Source organism: Lepeophtheirus salmonis, chromosome 1, assembly GCF_016086655.4.
Source record: "Lepeophtheirus salmonis chromosome 1, UVic_Lsal_1.4, whole genome shotgun sequence".
In the NCBI taxonomy this organism is placed as follows: Eukaryota; Metazoa; Arthropoda; class Copepoda; order Siphonostomatoida; family Caligidae; genus Lepeophtheirus; species Lepeophtheirus salmonis.
Window position 1 is genome coordinate 50434608 of NC_052131.2, and position 14456 is coordinate 50449063.

The window sequence follows — 14456 nt, forward strand, 5'->3', positions numbered from 1 at the left end:
TGCATTTTTGGATTAAAAAAAAAAAATATTTCACATAAAATATATATAAACCTTGCAGACACCCCTGATTATAATATTGCATATTTCCCCAAACTCTAATTTACCCCCATCAGGAATATGTAGCAATTAGGGTGTCTCCTTTCCTTGTTTGTAACGTAAAAAAAAATTACTTTCTTATGATAATCTTTTCTTTTTCAAAAACATAAAAAAAGTGTTGTTTTTTTATCTTTTTTACGCCAATTAATTTTAAAAGTATATTCCTACGATAATAATAAACTTTGAGAAAAATACACTGTCCCATTTTTCGGAGAATACCCCCCTTGTACATAAACCTTTTCTTCTAGGGAAATTAAAAAAAACAATGGTTGCCAAAGTTTGTAGTCTCTCAGCCCATTTTTGACATGGTACAAGTCATTTTGATTTAAGAAAAAAAGTCATTTTATTGTTTAAATTGGGCATTTTTAAGTATATTCAACTTTTCAAAATATGATGCTTGGAGAAGTGATCTAAGTCATGTGGTTTTTTTTTACTGTTACCGTTTTAGGAATTGGTAATCGTTTTAAAGAATATTTTTTTCCTCAGCTGTTGCAATTATTCTCTAAATCCTGAGTAATGAACTTCATTCATTTATATTCAAAGATTAATTAAACACATTTGTGTGTACTTATAAAAGTCGGAGTGTAACCTTGAAAATTTGTTGCGGAGTTATACTTGTAAGTACTTGTTGGACTCTTAGTAAAACTGGCGATCGACATTGGAGAAATTTTTGCACATGTCATAGTTGATTTCTTTCTCCCCTCATCATAGATGCTTGTAACTGATCTAATGACACCTCATGACAGCTAAGCTGTTCTCCTCCAAAACATTATTTAATTTGTTAGGTTTATCATGTTGATTTTCTCGTTTTTTTTATTTATAAACATGCCCAATATACACATTATTTTCATCACTAGCTATGAGTGAAAGGTGTGTTCAATGATTTTGCGATTTGACTGTTTTGTCCAAAAGTAAGGACTTTGTTAATCGAATTGTAAACGACTTTATATTTTAAAGACATGAAAATCAACTTCACATCATATTCGTGACTCGAGACTTTACTTATGACTCGAAAGATAAGACTTGCGACTCAACATGAACTCAAAAGTTATTCACTGGATAATAAGTACTCTTTTTAAGTATCTTTTATTTTCTGAAGACTCGATGAACATATTCAAGGATATGCACTTGCCGTAAAAGGATTTTTTCCCACCTCTGGTTTGATCTTGCATTAAAATTAGTTATATAGGAAAATTTAACTCTTAACCGGGTGTTAGGCCTACCTTTGTTAAGCCTGTGACCACAATTACTGACCATGTCCAGTTTTCAAATTTAGAATATTTACTAAATAGGAGTTAATTGCACTAAGTGGTACCTTTTTCTCTTTCCTGACCGATAACGTTCTGGTATCACAATTACTCCATCTGACGGAGGAATCCTCTTTGAAGTCCATATACAATATGAAGTATTTTCTTCTTTTGGAATGACCGTGAAGGAAAGACACATAGGCATATTTACACATTGAGTTCAATTGAATATTTTCTCCGAGGACATTGTCCATTGAGCTACGTCGTGTTCCATTCTATATTACAAAATTATATACACAATGTGCTCTTCCTTTCCCCACAGAACACTGGGGCCTTGGAGCAAGCGCCTCCCTTAAACCGACCCTGCTTGTACTACGCCAAAAATGGTCTGAAATATATCAAACTTTGTCAAAGACAGTTTTTTTAATGTCCCTTGCAGAATAGGGTTTTGAGCAGAAAGGGAAAAATATTAACCGAACAACAGGACAACCTAGTATAAACAGTGTACCTACTACATAGACGCAGTTATATTTAATGAAAATATATGTATATATTATTCTCGTATTTAGATGTACAATATATATGTTTGTAAATAGTATGTAATATCTTATTCACTGTTGGAAAGGGTAAGGATACCCCTACTTCACTTCATTTCCACACGAATCCAATGATTACCTACGGATCTAGTGTACATAATGTATAGTACAGTAAAAACTAGTCAAAGATTAAAAAATCGTAAAAAATATGATCTGCCCGGTATACTAAAAAAAGAAAATGCGAAAATCAACATGGTAATTCTGTTAAATTGACGATTTTTTTAGAAAAGAGCAGCTTAGTAGTATACAGGATCACATATATTTTTTTTTAAACAAATCCAAAAATTAAATTTTTGGGAAAACAATTTTAAAAATCCTTATCTATTTAACAAAAATAAATGTTTTGAAAAAGAAATCCAAACATCCACAGCTTTTATCTAAAAATTCAAAAATTAAATTTTTCAAAACAAACAAACAAAAATCCATAACTATGATCAGAATCCAAAATTTTGAGGAAACAAAATTCAAAAATCTATATCTTTGAACAATATATTAATTTTTTAGGAAAAAAAATCAAGAAATCCAGACCTTTTATCTAAAAATTTTAAATATTAAATTTATGAGGAATCAAAATTCAAAAATCTATATCTTTGAACAAAGTATTAATTTTTTTATAAAAAAATTCAAAAATCCATAGCTTTTATCTACAAATTTCAAATATAAAATTTTTCAAAAACAAAAATTCAAAAATCTATAGTTATAATCAAAATAAAAAATTTTGAGGAAACAAAATTTAAAAATCTATATCTTTGAATAAAATAATAATTTTTAATAAAAAAAATTCAAAAATCCACAGTTGTTCACAAAAAGATTTTGGTAAAAAATTCAAAAAGTAATTTCTTTAGTAACAAGCTAAAATTGCTTATATAAGGAGGAGCCACACCCCTTCCTCCCCCCTTCGGACGCCCCTGCTAAGTTGTCATGAGGTTTCATTATATTAGCTGTGAGCAGCTATGATATTTAAGAAATATACATAGGTCCCCACTCCGTATCAAGCAAGGACATGGAAAGGGATTTCCCCGATGTCGATCCTCAATTCTGCTCTTGTATAAAAACGGTATGTACAAATAAAATATGATTTGAGAATTCATTTTTAAACCAAGGAGCGTTTGTAGTTACAGCTCATATTAAAAAGAAAAGAAAGTGGAAGTACTTTATATGTATGTAATTAGAAATAAGGAAAATGACTTTAGATTTGATTTAGATTCGAACATGTGTACGCTCATCCCTATTGATGAAAATCTTAAACAACAAAGAAAACACGAAATCTTTTATTTATAACGCCTTCTAGTCTAAATCCATCACACTTATACAACGGGAGATACACATTACTAAAGCCATCTACTAGGAAATAATGGATTTATTTTTACTACATCTAATACATATGAATGGATAAAAAAGTACCTGAATATAAAGCCAAACATGTTTATAATCAAGTTTGATGCCTGTGACGTCGACTTCCATTATTTTTCTGCCAAGATGAAGGGGTGGGAATATGAAAAACTCTGAAATTTAAGTAGTTTATTCTATATTTAATGAAAAAAAATAAAAATCATGCTAGTCGTTAAAGATACTAAATGAATCTATGTGATTATTAAATATTCATTAATTATATTCCTTTGTTGGGCATCATTTATGGCCTTCAACAACATAAATAGATCATGTCTGTGCTTCTAGATTGTTTGACATAGTTAAAGTATTGACCTTAGTATTGGACCTATTCAATCGGGATATTTTTCCCTTAATAAAAAAAAAAAAAACTAACTTGTTTCAATGAAATTATAATCATAATTTTATCTTTGTTAATGCAATAAGGAGATTTAAATTGCTACAATCTATTTACAGACACAAAAATAACTTCAATGATATCAAATTTGATGAGAAAAAATATTTTTAGTCGTACTATGCACTTAATCAAGCCCCTTATAAAAGTAGTTAAAGGAAATAACAAAAAGATAAAAGGTCAAAAGCATAATATTAAAACAATTTAAAAATAAGGAGAGTCAATTTAATGATTTTTTAAAATAATTACCATTAAAATAATGGAAGATGCACGGGGACCAACACGCAAGACTATAACTGTGAAATATCCAGGCGTGCCGGTCACTATCAAATATTGTAGAAAGTATGGAAGTTATTCCAATTTCAAGAGCTTTTCGGAAGAGAGCAGGAAAATAAATACAAACCACAGTCTGTATCAAGCAATGATATAGGCAGGAATTACACTCATGTCGACCCCCAATTCTACTCCGAGTTCAATAAGGACTTAACTTATAACTCCGCAACAAATCCTTAGGTTTCCTCTCCGTAATTCATAAGTTGTGATGGAAATTGGGAGCAAAAGTGGAGAAGGAAATACGCAAAGACATAGGCCATGGTTACTCCCATGTATTCGGAGTGCAATAAGGACTTACAATGACTACTTCACCACAAATCTTCAGGCTTATTCTCTGTATTTTATGAGCTCATGAAAATGTTATATCTGGTTTCGCATATATTTATGATATTTAATAGGAAAGTAAGTAGGCAGTGATACATAAATACCACAGGTGATTCCCGCAAATTTTCCTTCTAAAAGGAAAAAATCCTGAAATCAATTTGTAGTTGACCAAACTAACATAGTTGTCAATCTTTCCCATTGTTTTCCTATATATTTTTTTATGTCTAGGTAGGATATTCATATCACAGTATGATATAATCACTGCTCAGTTCTTTAGGAAATACAAATGAATATTCCCTAATGGCAAGACAATTAGAAAAAAAACAACAGCTAATAATGATAAAGTAAATTTTGCAAATGAGGCAAAAAAAATCAACTACTATTAATCATTGATTTACCATTTCATGAACTGAAAATGGGTTAATTATCCTCAATCATTCGGTAAAGAAATTTACAAATTGCATTCGATGTCTATAAAACCTATCATTTTTATTTGCAAATATGTAAATTTATATTATATAACTAGGAGTTTTTATTATCTTTATATATATTTCTTTGGCAAACTCAGAACATAAATTAATTTAAACGACCATTCAAGGTTTGTGAGTTTTTATGTTGGACCGAATTATTTCGGTACAACAAAAAAGCTCAGTCTGGAGCGGTATCATATAAAAATTCAGCTCAGATCCGACCTAGGAAAAATTCGGTCTAGTTAGGTACCAAAAAAAAGATAAATTGTTTATAACATTACATCTGATGTATTTTCAAGTACAATGACGTCATACAAAGTTTAAGCAAAGATCTATCAGATTAGTTTTGATCCCGTCGTCTCGTATATGTATAAAGTATTTGTTCTAGAACATATCGTGTACTTTTGAGATTTTTTGAAAAAATGAATGACAGTTGATCTTGTAAAAAATTGGTCTCTCATAATAAATGAGACCGAAAAAAATCGGTCCACAAAGTGAGACCGAAGGAAATCTGTCTACTAAGTGAGACAGAAAGAAATTGGTTCACGGTCTGAGACCGCGGTCTAGACAGAAAAGTCGGTCCAAATCGCTCTAGAAAAAATCATTTAAGACCGAACCGATAAAAAATTCGGTGCTGGACCAAGTCTCAGCACTAATAACTACATATATAAATAGATTTATTATACTCGTAAGGGTTGTGTGCAATTAAAAGGATTACACTGCAGGGAGTAGAGGGCCATAAGTCAAGTGACCACTTCTAATTGACTTTTTTCGATCAGCCAAGCGTAAGTTGTCTTGGTTTTATGAAAATAAAGGGCCAGCTGTAGACGCCTTGTTCATCCAGGGATTCATCAAGTCCCTGAAGAACTCCTGGTAGATCTTCACATTCACCTTGAGACTCTGAGGGAATGAATACCGCTGAGATAACGCCCAGGCCATGAACGAAGAAGATAACTTGTGCTGCATCTGGAACATCCTTGAAAATCTCGTAAGATAACGAACGAACGAACCCAAACGCGTCTCATTTCAACTCCTTTATGTGTTATACAGCCAAAATGAATTTAAGTACCCTCATTTTATATTATTCAATTTAATAAAATAATTAAAAAGGACTTCAAGTGAAGGAAAATCCATTTCAAGGCCAAAAAAGTAAGCGTTACGATACATTTATGTTATAATATATATAAAAGGCGAAAATTCCAGTCACCGTGTCCCCTATCCAATCTCTGGACCTTCACCTCATAGAAATTATTTTTCATAGGGCAAACATACAGCAAGTCGGGCAGGGATCAAATATTATTTTCCTCGACTGTACATATAAACAGGAGGCATAATATCAATGGTAAATCAATATTGGATTATAACAACGTTAATTCAATTAAATCAAGTCTAAATTTGCCTCTCTGAAAAGATGTTCATGTGTACATATAACGCTTTATTAAAAAGGCAATCATATTCCATCTGCCATACTATAGAGAGTGAATTAAAAGACAACTTTGATAAGAGACGTAGATAAATAATATGTAGAGAGGCGTCGTCGTGACAGGGATCCCTCATCATACAACAACGCCTTTTGGACAGTATCATATAACATCTGACTTATTCTCACTCACGCAGATAGGGAACCTTTCATTAAATGAATCCGTAGTACATAGATACTGGATATTATTACTAAAAAGAATTCCCATGTGATCCATAAAAACCAAGAAAATACACTATACATATATTTTTCCAAGATAGAATAAATGACCATCAATGTCTCCTGATAAGATCCCATTACTTGAGCTAATGGATAAAGGCATCTTAGGGTGGTGTAGACCCCTTCATCCTTGTTAGATATACTAGCTATCAAATTGATAGTCTTTACTCATAGTTTTTCTAATAATAACAAGGTCCCATCAGAGTGTTTAATTTGATGACGCATCATTCCTTAGTGAAACGGAGAGTCATTGATCTATGGAGATCAAGGGATGGGTCGGTTTAAGCGCAAAGATAAATGTATGGACCCATTTTTAACCTTTTTTTAAAAGTTTGAATCCTTTTTTTTTTAAAATAAAATAAAATGCGTGGAATTTTCTCAAAAGAAACTTCGAATGACCTTTTTTTAAGATGAAGGCCACTAGTTCTTACATTGAAGAGCAAAAATTGCTGCAAATCATTCCTATGCAAAGGGATCTGTCTATTTTAACAGTTAGTGGTGGGGTTCGGTCTAAAATCCTACAAAAAAAACCTCCATTAATGGACCGATTTTGCACCGATTAGCGCTGGACCGTTCTAAAAAAAAGTAAAAAGTATACAATTCCTATCTAGGAGTGAAAAAAATAAAAATATAGCCTAGCACTGAACGACCAAATAATCCATCCTCAGTACCGTTGAGTTGTCAAAAAGATAGGATTGATAAAATAACCAGAAAGGGGGATTCAACACTAGATATAAGTAGATACTATGATAAATATTTATTTTCTTAAGCAACCCTTTTTAATAAATTAAATTAAATGACTTTCAAAATTCATTAAATCATTTTAAGAAGCACTTTTTAATAATTAAACTTTTTAATATTTAAAAAATATTATTTGTATGGTATTTTCTTTGGCAACAAGGAAGATATCCGATCCATGTTTAGTTTTAAAAAAAAGTCCACAACTGTTCAATTTATGAAGATGAAAACATGCTTGCAACAAGGAGGACATAAAATCAATGCTCAGTTTTTTTAATAAAATAACAAGATAACGGAATCAAGCAACTTCCCCATGAAATTCTATTCGATGTTTTTTAAATACATATTGTATGTTAAAAAATTAGATAAAAGGACATACAACTTCCACATAAAAATTATGGTTGATGTTATTAGATACATATTATTCGGTCCGAAAGAAGAATTATAGAAAGGAAATTGAAAAAAAACTAGGGGATTAAAGGACCGTGATTTGTGTAGGGATAACATGGACTGCTCATAGAAAAAAAAATTAATCCAATTCATCGATGATAAAAATAAGTACTACATACAATGTAAGATTGTTCAGATTAGGGAGGGGGGTTCAACCCTGATGCGTTCTGTCAATAACTTGATATATACAAGGACATTGTTTGGATATATGTATGCACATTGTATTTGTAGATATATGTTTCATATCAAACGTCAACATGAATTTATACATACATATGTACCGGGGGTAAATTTAATTCTGACACACTTTCAAATGATTTTTTAGAGGTAGGATTACTCGGTATACAAAATTTTCGTAAATAATCATTAAACTGCATTAACAAAAAAAAAAAAAAAAAAAAAAAAAATTATAATATCGCTACTCAGTATCATAGATTTCAAACGAAATCTGCGATTAAATCCAGGGAAAGTGTTGTTGTATTATTTATTCATTGGTCCTTGAAATGTTTCCTACAAATGTCTATGTTTTATTACACTAAATATCCATGTTTTCATTATAAACCAATATAAATCCCCATCCCCATCTCAAAATGAAATAATTTTTGTCTTGTTGAAAAGAATTATTGCTTTCTAAAAAGAACCATTTTATATTTTAACTTTGTAAGATAATTTATTCTATTATCTAATTGAAAAAAAACTGAAAAGCTCTCGCAATGACCTTACGAAAGATCAATTTTAACTTCTTTTAAGACAAAATAAAGAGATACCACGGTAATCGGTCCTTAACAAAGCTCATCTCAGACATGCTGTAATATGTAAGGAACTAAAATTATCTCTGTCAATTGTACACTGAATAAAACGACGTCATATGGAAGAGAAGTACCTTGACCGTATTGAGGCCAGATCCCGTGCTTAACATTCACCAAATTTAAGTCGTCTCAAGGAACCGTTAACTAAACTAAATGGCCAAAACTTGAGGATTTATAAGGATATTTTCATCACTTATAGGTCGGTTAAAGCGTTTCCAATAATCTAAAGTGTGTAAGCCGTCAACACAAATCAAGCTAGAATTAACCTTCTCAAAATTGAGAGTGGACTACATTTGTATTCTTTTACGAATCATTGTCCATTTCTATCAAAAAATTATTCTTATTCATCCTTTGACTGTGTCGCAAATCACAGTCAAATTAGCAAAAATAGATCGTCACAATCTACGAATGATAAGTTGATTGACTTCATGGTTAAAAAGGACCATATTGGGCTCAATATAGGTCTCTTAAATCAAATAAAAGTTTGAAACTATTGCTTAAACTCATGGGTATCTTAAATTATCCCAGAAATTTGAATAATAAGCCTATATTTGTCTCAAATATATCTATGAAATATTGGATTGTGTGTTGTATATATGAAGATTACACATAAATTGGAATTTTCTGTTTAACTTGATCTTTGTTTAAAATTGTTTTTTATGTTGACACACTGTTGTGTGTGTCAAAATTAAATGTACACCCGTTATATGGATATTTTTTCCCCCTTTTTGTTTGGATATGACTAGACAAATTCGATACGAATCATATCTTTTTCCTCCTTCTTTTTTTTTCATCATGCCCTACAAATATTGATCTTTGATATTATTACATGGTATTCTATTCTTTTCTCCCTTGTTACGAAATCTAGCCCCCCCCAAGAAAAAGGAACCTAATACTCCAACTGTGATTAGTGCGTATTTACTCATTCGTGAAATACTATATTACGATACAATATACCCACAGTGTACATACATCAAGATTTCACTCCCGGGATCCCGATTTTACGGGATTTCTTTGGGTTTTACAACTACAGAACATTTCTGGGACATCCAATATTTAATTAATTTAATATTTTCACCTCTTGAAGTTTCTGCCGCATGACTTATTTCCTGCCTTTTTATATTTTTACAATATATATATATCTACAAGAGGCGAAATTACCAACGTCAAAAACCTAGTCAATTACAGGTTGAATATATGGCGGCAAAAATGTCCTTGATAAAATTTCCCAGAACCAAATAAAACTAGCTTCAAATTTCGTTTTCTTCTTAAAGAATAAAAAGAATTAAAGTCAAAATTGTTATGATAGCCCACCTATTTTTAATCTGTCACCGCACAAAGTGACCATAACCAGTTTTCAAAAATGGAATTGTTGTAACAAATGAAACTTAGTTGAAGAGGTCACCTGCACAAAGATGTAGCTGTTTTTGTGTCCCTTTCTTGATTGCTTCATACAAGTTTGACAGAACTTTTATTTCTTAATATCACTGAATATCTCATTCATTATCAATGGAATTGATAAGAATCGGTTGTAGTGTAGATCAAACTATATGAAATATAATGATTAGTTTAAAAAAAAAAGCTTTATTCGTCGATCCAATACATGGTAGCGGGGCTATAGTCGACATGTTCATCGGGAGTAAACCAAAGAGGGATCTCCTTTACTGCAGATGCGAGTGCATCAGATCCATGATGCATATTCCGTCCCATTTGAACAATAAAGTCTCCACAGATATCTACTGGTACATTGAGTTATATTTGTCTCTCCCAACATGACACGAGCAGTCTTGACATCGTTAAGGCCTACCCAGATCATAGCTATAACGGGGACCTCTGCCCATATATTTTACCTATCCTTAGAAGAAGGATTTGTATGAGAGATCGGCATAATGATCTATACTAGCCTGCATAAATTTTATGGCCCCGAGCTTAAAGACAAACCGCTTCAAATAGTTACTTTCTGGAATCCGGCTCAAAGACTATTTCCCGGGAAAAGAGGCACCCAAGTCTGTAGTTATTGTATAAAAGTAAACAATCAGGGTTTGAAGAAACTCTCTGTCAATATTTTTGTAATAACATATGTTATATAACATTGCTTAGTCAGTTATACTGACTTAGAAACACAATCATTTCCTTTTTTTTTTTCATTCGAAAAAACCACCTATTCTTTTTGTTTGTGCGTGATAATGTCGTCGTTTTTTAAAAATAAACTGTACTAAACTTAAATTATATAACAATACAAATTTCTTATCAGTTTAATTGCACCATATAAATTAAGCACATTATATTTGTAGCTAACTTATATAATATGCTTTATTGAAAAGGTCATAAACCCTTTCAAAAATGGACTAAAAGGTGGATTTAAGTTTTATAACAATGAAAACCCCTCTTTTAATTGATATTTAGAAAAATAGTGGACTATTGGATGTCATAATGGCACTAACAAATATAAACAAGCTTAAACCTTACTCTCCAGCAAAAATCTATCTCTCTTTTGCTTATGTAATTTTACAAAATATCTGACCCTAATATGTTTTAAAAATATGTTAATACATGTCGTTATAGAATCTATTTTCCATATTGTAGATAAAAAAAACTATTACAATGTAAAGAATAGGATATTTTTCTCATTTTTTATACTTTGACCGTTCTTAATCGATCAAAAAAATAAAATACTTGTACAAATCTAGACAGTTTTATTACATATTACTTTGATTATATTCAAATATCACAGTTTATTATTGACATCAAGGAGTCTTCAATGCAGATGTTTTTTTTATTTATTATTAAAACCATTTAATGAAGTTTTATGAAGATTAATTAGAATTAATTCAATTTAATGTACTAAAAATATCAAGACATCGAGCCCCAAAAAGTCGTCTCCTTTAATTATGATGTTTGTGAAAATCCTGAATAGGAGTTTGTTTAACGGCAATTTATAATGTATAAGGAAAAGCAACTTACCAACGTGGGGTTCCACATTTATCTAACGTGGACTCGTACACAACGGACCAAAGGACTGTGCATATTATAATCATATCAAATCTCAGACATTTTCTTTTTGAAAATGAAGAGGATTTGTTATTTAAAATATTTCTTATTTGTAGGACTGATAATGGCACCATGACTTTAATTTTGAAAAAAGGACAGTTACAAACGTGTTTAGAGTAGGCTCTACACACAGTTTTTAAAACTGCGAAGGGGCAAATGCCCCCTCACCTCTTCCTACACGGCAACTCAACATATGTGTCCATCGTTGCATTTTCTTTTGTAAGATTATTATACTCATATACAAAATTCTAAGAAATGTGCGTTCCCAACACTTTGTTTGAGTAAACACGTGCGATATATGTGAGGCGATAACATAAAAGAAGGTTGGAATTTTTTATTTGAAACAGAGAAAAGGGCAAATATAAGGGTTTTACTTCAATGAACAACCAAAGAAGAATTTTTAAAGGTTCATATACAATATTAAACCACTGAAAAACAGTCCAACAAGTTATTAATATGAATGATATTTGTTATAATTTTGATATGAACCTATTATATACACATTCAGTCAATTTGATCGTGCTGTATTTGAACTTGAAATTGAATTTTGATATCATCAATTTAATCAATTTCAGTTAGTGAGGCATGTCCTTAACCAGTTAATCCCTAGCTTCTTTTCGTTATTCTCGCAACGTGAATACTTAAACACTCTTCTTTAAAAATAATATTCATTTCACGACGTCTCAGTATCTTATATTATCAGTGTTACCAAATAACCCATTTTTATCAGGGTCAGTTAACCTTAAAAAACCCGGCTCCTGAGAGCTTTATCACTTTTTGGAAATAATATAAATTATATGTAGTACTCATATGAACAGATACGTTTATTATACTGTCGCAATATTGAGAAAAAGTATCCCAGCTTCCTTTTATGTTATTGCCACACATATGTATATGGAAAATCACCTTAAGACGCTGTATATTCTTGTTTGTTTTTTTCAAATGAATATTATATATTTATTGTGAAGATATTGCGTAATAACTACAAGAATGGCTTGTCCCATAATTAAAATGTCCCTGGGTGGATTATGATCTTACCTATAAAAAACAAATAAAAAAAGGTTAGTGTTTGATGTTTAATTTAAAGGATAGTTTTGTAATATACGTGGTGTTTAAGCTGCAATCAAAAATAAAATGAATACTATCAAATGAAGGATTTACAGTACTTGGTATGAGGATCATGCAATAATTGAATATTCCATGGATGATAAATATATTAAGAGTGTAATTTTTGGCTATTTTAAAACATAATAATAAAATATAAGTATTTGTGGCTTATTATAAAGGTCAAATGTCCACAGTTATATTAGTCATAAAAACATTATACCAATGTAATTTGAATTGATCAAAATGAAATGGCCGTATTTCATTACTGTACGAAGTTATTACCTCCGCCAACGAAGATAGACGGGGGCTATGTTTTTTTCTTATCTTTCTTTGTTTGTCACGAGGAATACGGTAAAAGTTACTGATTGATTTTGATCAAACTTGGTAATAAGATTATATATGGTCAAAGTAAGAGGCCATTAAATTCAGAGGCAATGGTAGCACAAAGGTTTTTTAGCTATTGCGCTCTGCCGAGCGCACATTCCAGTTATATAATGCATTATAAGACGGAGTTGCAACTTACACATACATTGCAAATTGTACACAACATTTATAGATATATAAGTATCGTAATGGGTATATAAATATATGAAATTTGAATGCCTTGAATCATTGGTCCTCTCAAAATAATGACGTAATAAATGTATTACTTTCTGTTACTTTCAAAAAGCTGTATATTTTATTAGAGGTGAATATGTCATGTGGCAAAGTTGACTATAGACTAAAAAGTATGAAACGAAATTATTTGTAGATAAATTATTCGGATTTAAATGTAAAGGGCACACCCTGACCCATCGCGAAAACTATTTATTACTAGATACATCTGCTTCATAAGTCATTATGAGACAAACAATATGGGTCATGGTAGTCAAACTTTTTATTTACCTATCTCTACATCACCCCTTTTTATGGTACACATTTTAACTGTTGTATAATTAATTTATGATATATTATTCACTTCATTATGTAGTCATGATTCATATAAAATTTTATTATTATGCCTTGGTTCCAACACATATAAACACGTAAGCAAAATCAAAAACGGGTCATAGTCTAATAACGTTGCATTTCTAAAAAAATATATCCACAATAGTACATTATTTTCCCAATAGATGGCTCTAGTAACGTGTATCTCGCGTATACGCACAATCAGTTTATACCCAATGGTGTTAGAAAGATAGAAAAAACTTTGTACGGGCGTTGTGTGATTATTTGACTCAGTTTTGTTTGAGCACACGATGAACACGAGCAAAAAGAAAAAAACCATATTTTACAGCATTTCTTCCAACAAGGCGAAACCGTAAGCCAGGAGGCTGAAAATGTGAATAGTGCTTATGGTGCTGATATTCTAACAGCCTAATATGCGGTATTATGGTTTAGTCAATTTCGTTCCGGTAATTTTGATGTCAAAAAGGTATAACGTTCACGAAGCCCCATTGTCAAAAATGTGTATAATATAACGAAAATCGTCGAGTTCAAACATCATGTACGCACTGTTTTGAATGCCAAGGAGACACTTTTGAGATTGTTTGACTCAGTATTGTTTGAGTGCACATCAAAGATGGACACCAGAAGAGAAAAAAGTTGGATTATTTTATAGCTTTTCTTCCAATGCTGAAAATGTGAACAGTGTTTATGGTCTGGATACTGTAACAGCCAATCACACGATATTTTGGTTTTGTGGATTCCTTTTAGGTAATTTTGATTTAAAAAGGTAAGACGCTCTCAAAAGGAAATAGTCAAAAATGGGTAT

At 31.2% G+C, this 14456-nt stretch overlaps 1 protein-coding gene across 2 annotated transcripts in view; it reads right to left on the reverse strand.

Annotated features, from left to right (window-relative positions):
* Positions 1 to 14456, reverse strand: part of LOC121118950 (uncharacterized) — a 232018-nt gene that overhangs the window by 118023 nt on the left and 99539 nt on the right. The window lies entirely within an intron of this gene.